Below are 8,878 nucleotides of genomic sequence, written 5' to 3'. Positions count from 1 at the left end.
TCTTAAAATATGCTACTACATATTGGGAAAAAGATTGATATTTTACTTTAACAAGCTTTCTGGATATATGACAAATATTTATACATATCTAATATCAAACATATATGCAACATGTGTCAGATTCCTGATGTCTAGCCAGGTCAACCATAGCAATGTCAAAATACCAATGATTGAGGAGGTGATTTTTTTTTTTTTCATTATAAATCTCTCCATAATCTTTGAATATATGTGTGTGTGTGTGTGTGTTGGAATATGTGATACCTACTTGTCTCAGTTGTGATTCTTTTTATCTAGAGGAGTCTATTCCTATTTTGTTTCCTAGATTTGTGTGTGGTTGAGATATTCTCTCAACCAACAGATTTAGTGTCCAAGATAGTTTCCCTATCTTGAGACAAAACTTCATATATTTACTTGTAACATTATTTTATTAATGTGAATATAGATTTCCTTATGCAAATTTAACATGGTATCAGAGCCCCTGAGGGGCTGGCCCCTCCTGGGCTGGGGAAATAAGAGAGTTTTTTTTGTAGTTTTTGTTTGTCCATCAACACATATTTGTGGAGCTGTGGTATGTGTCGTGTGTGCATGTACTCAGTTTAAATCTTGTAGTGGTGTGATGTAATAAAGTGTTGGAGGTTCTAACTGTTGATAAGTGGAGGAGAATCCTTGTAGTCATCTTAGTGAGTTGGAGGAGGAATGCGCACAAAATTATAATCAGAAGAGTATTTCTCTCATGCAACACCTCAAATAGGTGGAACACCTCATTAATGTTTCCATGGAGCAGAGCCCAGTGCTAAGGAGCAGAGTCATGTTGGAGGTTTGTAGATCTGTTAACCACTTGTGTTGCTAGAAACTTACAGTGTTCCTTCTACACAACTTGCAGATCCGTCATCAGCAAAAGCACCTATGCAGGCTCAATGATTAACAACAAAATATGATGAAGACATAATAGTGAAGATGGCATCAGAGGATAGTGGTTGGAGTTGAATCAAATATTAAAGGATGATGGAAAATATATTTTGTGTGTGAGTTTGTGGAATAAACTCATGATGATGGTGTATTGTGTCACATACATTTATTAGTAAGCAAGTCTAGGATGTTTTGTAGTGGTCCTTCTAAAGTATGTACCTGGTAACTCCATGAGATAGAATGTGAAATGTAAGCATGATGAGGCATGTGTATCCCCATAAAGTTCATGGTAATCTTAAAACCACTTTGTAATTACAGGTTTGTAGTCAACCGAAAACCATTTTGCAGTGTCAGTTTGTGGTAAGCTAGAAACCACGTGTAAGAGTGAAGTGGAAATTGATTCCTGTAGGCATGGTTGAGGGTTAGCAAAAAAAACCCTTGGCATGGTTGAGGGTGAGCTGAGAAAACCTTCGGCCTAGTTAAGTTGGGTCTATGGTGAGCCTTCGTGGCTGTTTTAGAGCCTTCATGATTGTGTTGAGCCTTCGTGGCTGAGTTGAGCCTTGATGGCTGAGAGCCCTTGGTGGCATTGTTGAGGGTGATCCGATAAAACCCAGAGAATGGTTACGAGTAATATGATAAAACCCATGATGATGATATTGGAGGGGGATTTGTAGGTACATGTACATTTATGCAGTTATAATGGTTGACATAACCATGTATGCGAAGGGCATCCTAGTACACTGACGGTTGTAGCAGTTGGCACCCATGCATTCCGGTGGATCATTGCTCCTTTATATGGATATCAACATATTATTTTGTTATGTTTGACCACAACTAGACTTTGCAGATTGATATCGAGACAAGTACTCATTAAGGGGGTGTGTTGTAATATGTAATTCCTACTTGTCTCAGTGGTGGTTCTTTCTATCTAGAGGAGTATGTTCCTATTTTGTTTCCTATATTTGTGTGTGGTTGGGATATTCTCTCAACCAACAGATTGTGCTTCCAAGATAGTTGCCCTATCTTGAGACAACACTTCATATTGTAGAAATTTTTGACACCTTGAAGGCAGGCATGAATATCGTCCCTTTGTAAGTTATTCATATATGTCTTTATATTGTAGATTTTTTTTTGTAGTTACGGGTTTATAGTTTAAGGGGATTAGGATTAGGTTTGCTAAGTTATTCATTATATGTATTTTTATTGCAAATTTATTTTTGAAAATTAGGAGCTTATGGTTTAAGGGGATTAGGGTTAGGGACTAAGAGATTATGTTGGCTTAGGGGTTAATAGATTAGGGGCTTAGGGGTGTAGGGCTATTGGTTAAGTATTTAGGGGTTAGGACATAATAGCTTTAAGTATGAAGAATGGGGATAATGCGTTAAGGATTAGGAGGATAGGATCTAAGGGGTTAAGGATTAAAGGGTTAGGGGTTAATGGCTTAGAGGTTACCTAGAACTTTAAACATTTTAAAGTGGATATGTAAAATTAAAATTAATTTTTTTTTTAAATTTAGTAAATTCATTTACAAAAAGTTGCATTATACTACACATTTTCTTAGATAATAATATGATAATTTTTAATAAAAAATTATTAATTGTTTTTTATCTTCCTTCTATATATATATATATATATATATATATATATATATATATATATATATATATATATATATATATATATATATATATATATATATATATATATATATATATATATGTGTGTGTAACTTAAAATTTTTTAAACTTACTTCTATAGTTAAAATTTATAACGTTTTATTAATATTAAATTTGAAACAATATAAACTCAAAAAATTACCTAAAATTTATCATAAAATTATGTTTATTTAAATATTTAAATATTTTATGTATAAAGAATTCAACTTCAAATAATATGTTAGGGTTATTGGTTAATAGGTTAAAGGATTAGGGGTTAATAGGTTAGGGTTTAAGTTAGGTTTAGAGGTTTTATGGCCTAAGGGATTTAGAAGTTAATGGGGTTTTAGGTAGTAAGAAATTATCAATTAAAGGTTTAGGGTTGAATGGTTTAGGTGTTAAGAAATTAGGATTTGAGGGCTCAATTGAATCAAATACACACAAATATCATCAGTTTCTTAAAATATATCAATGAACCTCACCATCGTGAGTCATGTAACAGATAATTTCAAAATTCTTTCTGGTAATGTGATATGAGTTATCTTTTGAGCGACAAATGAAGGAAAAGTAAGAATATGTTATTTTTGTTGGTTCTAACTATATATCTCACAAAGTGACTCCCTTTTTACACATCAAAAAATCAATTTTTTTCATAAACTATTTCAACATATTCCATAAACATCTTTATCAATTGCACAAGCTTCATCATTGATTTGTTGTTTTTGTTTCTTGCTCTCACTAACCTGATTTCTCCATCTACAATACCAAATCCTACTCTAACATTTGGATGCCAATAACCGCTTAACCCTTAATGTGTTAACCCTTGATCCCCGTGCTCCTTAAATTGTATAAATTAAACCATGGTCTCCAATTAGATGAGCTAGGGAAAGTTGCCATCCACACTAAACTTGCAGTCTCCAAGTGAATTCGAGAAATAATATGACATAATGATGGAAGTGAAATAAAAATAGGTTGATTTTTTTGGTTGTTAGTATATATATCATAAAGTGTCTTTCTTTCTACATTTCAAGAAAACAAACAATTTTCCCATATATTTTCAACATATTCATAAACATATAGATAAATTACACAAGCTTCATCATTGATTTGTTGTCTTTTTTTCTCTCTCACCTAAGTTGTCTTTGTTGTCTTTGTTTTCCTATATTATATTTTCAAAAGTTTGTATCATTTAAATATTTTTTATATACCTTAATATTACTTGATTATTTGTAATTATAAAGGAACAACGCCCTAGGGAACTTTCCATGAATTGGGGTGACATGGTTGTTATGCGCGTCGATTCATGAACATGGAGCGACTATTGAAGATAAAGTTAATGATATTGTGCAAGAACATGATGATGCTAATAACATATTTAAAGAAGAGGGAACAGATATATTTATCAAGGAGACATTTAATAATGTTGGAATGAAGGATGATGACGACCAGCTAGATGGTGTTTTTGATAGACCTCTACTTGAGAAGGCAACAAATCCTATTTATGAAGGATCTAAAACAAGCCTTCTCTCTATTATATTTCTATTGGTGAATTTAAAGGTTATGAATGGTTTGTCAGAAACTTGTGTCACATAGCTCCTAAGTTATGTAATATATTTTTGTGACATTTAGTAAATGATGATAAAGGTTTTTATTTTCCCTCTATTTGTTTTTTGGTTGATCATTTGTAAAATTTGGATGCAATATGTAAGGTTAATATTCTTTACATTAAGCAATACTCGTTTTTAAATTATGTTGTGGATTTCTAGATGAATTTTTTTACCCTCATCAAATGTTTTACCTCACACATACTGAGATTTACATGCCATTATGAAAGATATTGGAATGGATTATAAAGTTATTTATGCATGTTCCGGTGATCATATTTTGTATTATTGAGAACATGTGTTGAAAGAAGAATGTATGAAATGTCAAATTAGTAGATATCGAACAGGCCAAGCAAAGAAAAATGTGTCTCACAAGGTTCTTTCGTATATTCCCATAATTCCACATTTATGAAGAATTTTCAAGTGAAAAAGCATAACATAGTTTATGGAATACCATGAAAAGAACATAAGTAAAGATGGTGTTCTTAAAATTCCTAAGATGGATGTCCGTTTATGAAGACAGAGGGAATGTGTCCACATTTGAAAGATGAACCCCATAATCTTAGGTTTTCGTTGGTATTTGACAGTGTCAATCCATTTGGCAAGCTCAGATGTACTTACTCGGCATGACCTGTGTTTGTTATCAACAATAAAATTTCTCCATGGATGTTAATAAAGAGGGAGCATATAATGATTAAATGATTGTTCTAGGTATTTGTTTAGAACATTTTTTTCAGCATGATAACATCTCATTTGTCTTTCTTGTTTCATGAAAATGTCTTATATGTTTGATATTTGTTATTTACGAAAATATGGAGTGTTTATGTATTGTATGTTCAATCGATTAGGTAAGCCCCAAGTCAAAGACATGAATATATATATATATATATATATATATATGTGTGTGTGTGTGTGTGTGTGTGTGTGTGTATATATATATATATATATATGTGTATATATGTGTGTGTGTGTGTGTGTGTGTGTGTGTGTGTGTGTGTGTATATATATATATGTATATGTATATATATATGTAGATACAGATATATGTATATATATATATATATATATATATATATATATATATATATATATATATATATATATATATATATATATATATATATATATATATATATATAGACACAGACACACACACACACACACACACACATATATATATATATATATATATACTCTTATTGATAGGTTACTAGATTTATGGAATGGAATCACTGTGTATGATATATCTAGACTTGTAAGTGCCCAAAGGGAATTTCAATTCCATGCAATGCCTATATGGACAATTCACGATGCCCCGGGGCTAACAAATTTATATGGTATTCTATAACATTACACCGCACTTTAAGAATGTTTTATTTTATGAATTTCATGTCATGAATCATTTTAAATAACATACTTCAAATATTTGGTATATAATTTAATCCATATCTTGCAAGTCTTCAAACAAAGTGTAAATTTGCATGTACAATTTTCGGTCCTAAGATGAAATCTTCTCATTCTAGAATTTTAAGAAATGAGGTGTTTGATGAGTATATGAAATTCCCCTCTAATAATTGAAGATATCGAAGTATCGAAAAACATATTTTCAATGAGAAAGAAGAAACTATATTAAAACCATGGAGAAGGACACCTCATCTATGGAAATTGATATATAATATAATTAATCATCAAGGTATCGATCGACAAATGATCTATGTATCATTCATGAAATGTTTGGAATATTTTATATTTTTATTACATTTTTCTCACTATACTAACTGACAAGCATTGTTGTAATAGATTTAAGTATGATCATCTTGAAGGTCACGATCATGAAGGTAGTAATAATGGGGCGCTTCCATGAGGAATGAAAAGTTATCCCATACAATTTAGTAGGCTCCCGTACTACGAGAACGTAGAAATTCTTCATTTGTTTGATATAATTCACGCCGAGAAGAGTGTAACAGAAACGTTATGGCGAATATTAGATGGAAGGAGTTGTTATCACTCAGGTTGTTCCCTTTGACTCCCAAGGGAATACGGCCGAGGTAACCGCAGACCAACTTTGGATTGCAGGTCCTAGCCTACCTGCAGTCAGAGAGGGCTCTCTCTTTTGGATTTAGCTTTGTTGAAAAGGATTTTAGGCTAGTTATTGAGTTTAGAGGGGTGTTTGTTTTGATTTTGGTGGGAAAATTTATGTTTTCAGGTAGAGAGGCAAAACATAGTTTGGCAAGTTTCAAACCATTGGGCATGGAGTCAAGGAGTAGGACTGCTGGTGCGTTTTCTTGGTCACAAGAGGAATGAAGAGCAAGATAGCTGCTCATGAAACAACACTTAAGCTTAAAAGCATGGAATGAAAGATAAGGAATGAGAGGCAACAAAGAATCTCTCACTCAGCTTAAAAAGGGGGAAGGTGAATTAGCTCTGTCTAGGAGCAATTAAGAATTCCTAGACAACTGTGAAATATTAATGAATTAGGGGAAATATGAGCCACAGGGAATTCATATTCATGACTAATCCAGAGGAAATCATAGAGAAATAACAGAAAATGAGCATAGAGGGCAGTTAAACCAGTTCTAAACTATTCTTTCTTTCTGCTATTTTAGATGGTATATCAAATGGAAAACAGAGGTTGGAAAACTTATTGAGTCATGTTGCAGCACAAGAATTCCAAATTCACTTCTTCAAACCATTAGACACAGAGCAAACAGTCTTCCCTCCAAGATTTTCAGCAGTCTTTCATTACAGAAAACATGTCAGGTATACAGTGCGAGTCTCTACTGAAGACTATCAACCAACCAACCCTTAAAACAGTGCAGAGGGCGGTATATATAGGGAAAACTCTTCCAAATTACTTATTTACAGATTGACCTAAATAGGTCTGAAAGAAAGATATTTCCTTTAACCTAATCCTATCCAGAAATAAATGCATAAAATATCTTGAGCTGCGCTGAGGGCCGCCATATGGAGACTGAGTAAATGTGTTGTCCTCGGTGGCTTGGTGCAGTTTTCTCTGCAATAACTGTGCATGGGTCTCTGCTCCATTGTAGTTTGGTGGCCTTAAATGCTTCAACTGTGATTTGAGAGCTGGGATGGGCTTTCACCACCTGATTTGACTTTGTTGGCGGCCATTCAATGTTAACCTGCTTTGGGAACTGAAGGTTTCTTTTAAACAATTTAACTGGTGCACTTTGCTGCTTCTCTTTCCTCTGATACTCTCTAACAAATGAATTGGGTCACTTTTCTCCTTTGCTATGGGTCTAATCACAAATTAATGGCCGCTGTTCGGCCTCTGTTTCCTCTAGAACTGTCTTATGCTTCTTCGGCAAGCTTCGCGAAGAAAAATGGGTCATTCGGTGCCTTTCGGGCCTGCTGGGGGCTGTATAATGAAACGATTCCCTAAAGATTCCCCATTCAGGCCTAATTTATCCAGCGATAGCGCAAATCGCTCATCAAAAACTACCTCAGAAACTGATTCCGGGGCTCCTGAGTGCGATTTTCACCCTTCGCGCCAAAAACTGATGATGACGTCAGCGGGTGGGACCTCGTACGACGGGTGACAACGTGATGACGTCAGCATGTTGACGTGGCGGGATGATGTCATCATGTACGGTGGTGACGTCAGCGGTACGGCAGGGGACACGGTGGCAGGACACGTGGCAGGGTGACTGGCAGGGGGTTACGCAAGCAGGTGACGTCACCGGGCAGGAGGCGGTTTCTGGTTTTGGGGCGCACCGCCTTTGAACAGAGGTGGTTTTGGGGGAGGGGGCTCCGCCACAGCCCAGAAGGCGACGCGTGGGGGGAGTACGGCGGCAATACCGCCCATCTCCCGGACGCTAACCTTCGGGCGCGTTGGGAAACGGGAAGGCCCGCTCACCGTAGATCTGTGGGGCGGGCGATCTGACGACTGGCGGGTAGGACGATACGGCGGAGGGATAAGGGGCGAGAATATACACAGAATATTCTGATTTAGATAATGCGCGGCGGTGGGTTAAAACTTAGGGAATGGCAGAGTTTATGGGTTATGTGAGTTTAATGCGCGCGGATTTAATGTATTTACATTTGGGACTTAGGGATAGGGGCGAAATATGGGTTTTTGAGGGTTTTAGGGCTAGGGGAGAGGTTATTAATCTGGCCAGGTGTCAGATTAATCCCTGTCAGGACGCGGATGGGCTAAAATAGTCCCAGATGGACTATTTTTCCCTGGACTTAGAAGAAATATGGCTATATTGCCAGGGAGGGGATATTTACATAGGGGAGTTTTATATACATAGTTTTAGTAGGGGAAGTGGATACAGATTAGGGATTTAGATAATAGAGTCAGTAATTAATATGGAGGTGACCAGAAAGCGCTAAGGTGAGTGACCTTAGGCTATTTTGGGAAAAAGAACTTGTAAAGAAATGAAATCCTTGAGTGAAGCAGATCTTCACCAAGGCATTCTGATACGGAGAATGATGGAACTAAGAGGAATCAAGCAGATCTTGACCTCTTTGGGGAAATTAGTAAGTGACATGGGGAATTAGAAGAAGGGGGAGTTAGTGATGTCCAGCTTGAGCTCCTCCAGATGAAAACTGCCTGACAACTGTGATTTGAAAAGATAAAACACTTTGTAACACAAAATTGATCATAAACCATCATTCTGCTACCTCACAGCTACCTACCCGGCCTACTTTCCTAACATTTTTTCTTCTTTTCTGGTTTGGGTGCAC

Source organism: Pinus tabuliformis, chromosome 2_1 (assembly GCF_031772625.1).
Source record: "Pinus tabuliformis cultivar Carrire ecotype Pingquan chromosome 2_1, CPIR1, whole genome shotgun sequence".
NCBI classification, from domain to species: domain Eukaryota; kingdom Viridiplantae; phylum Streptophyta; class Pinopsida; order Pinales; family Pinaceae; genus Pinus; species Pinus tabuliformis.
Note: the sequence above shows the minus strand (reverse complement) of the source record.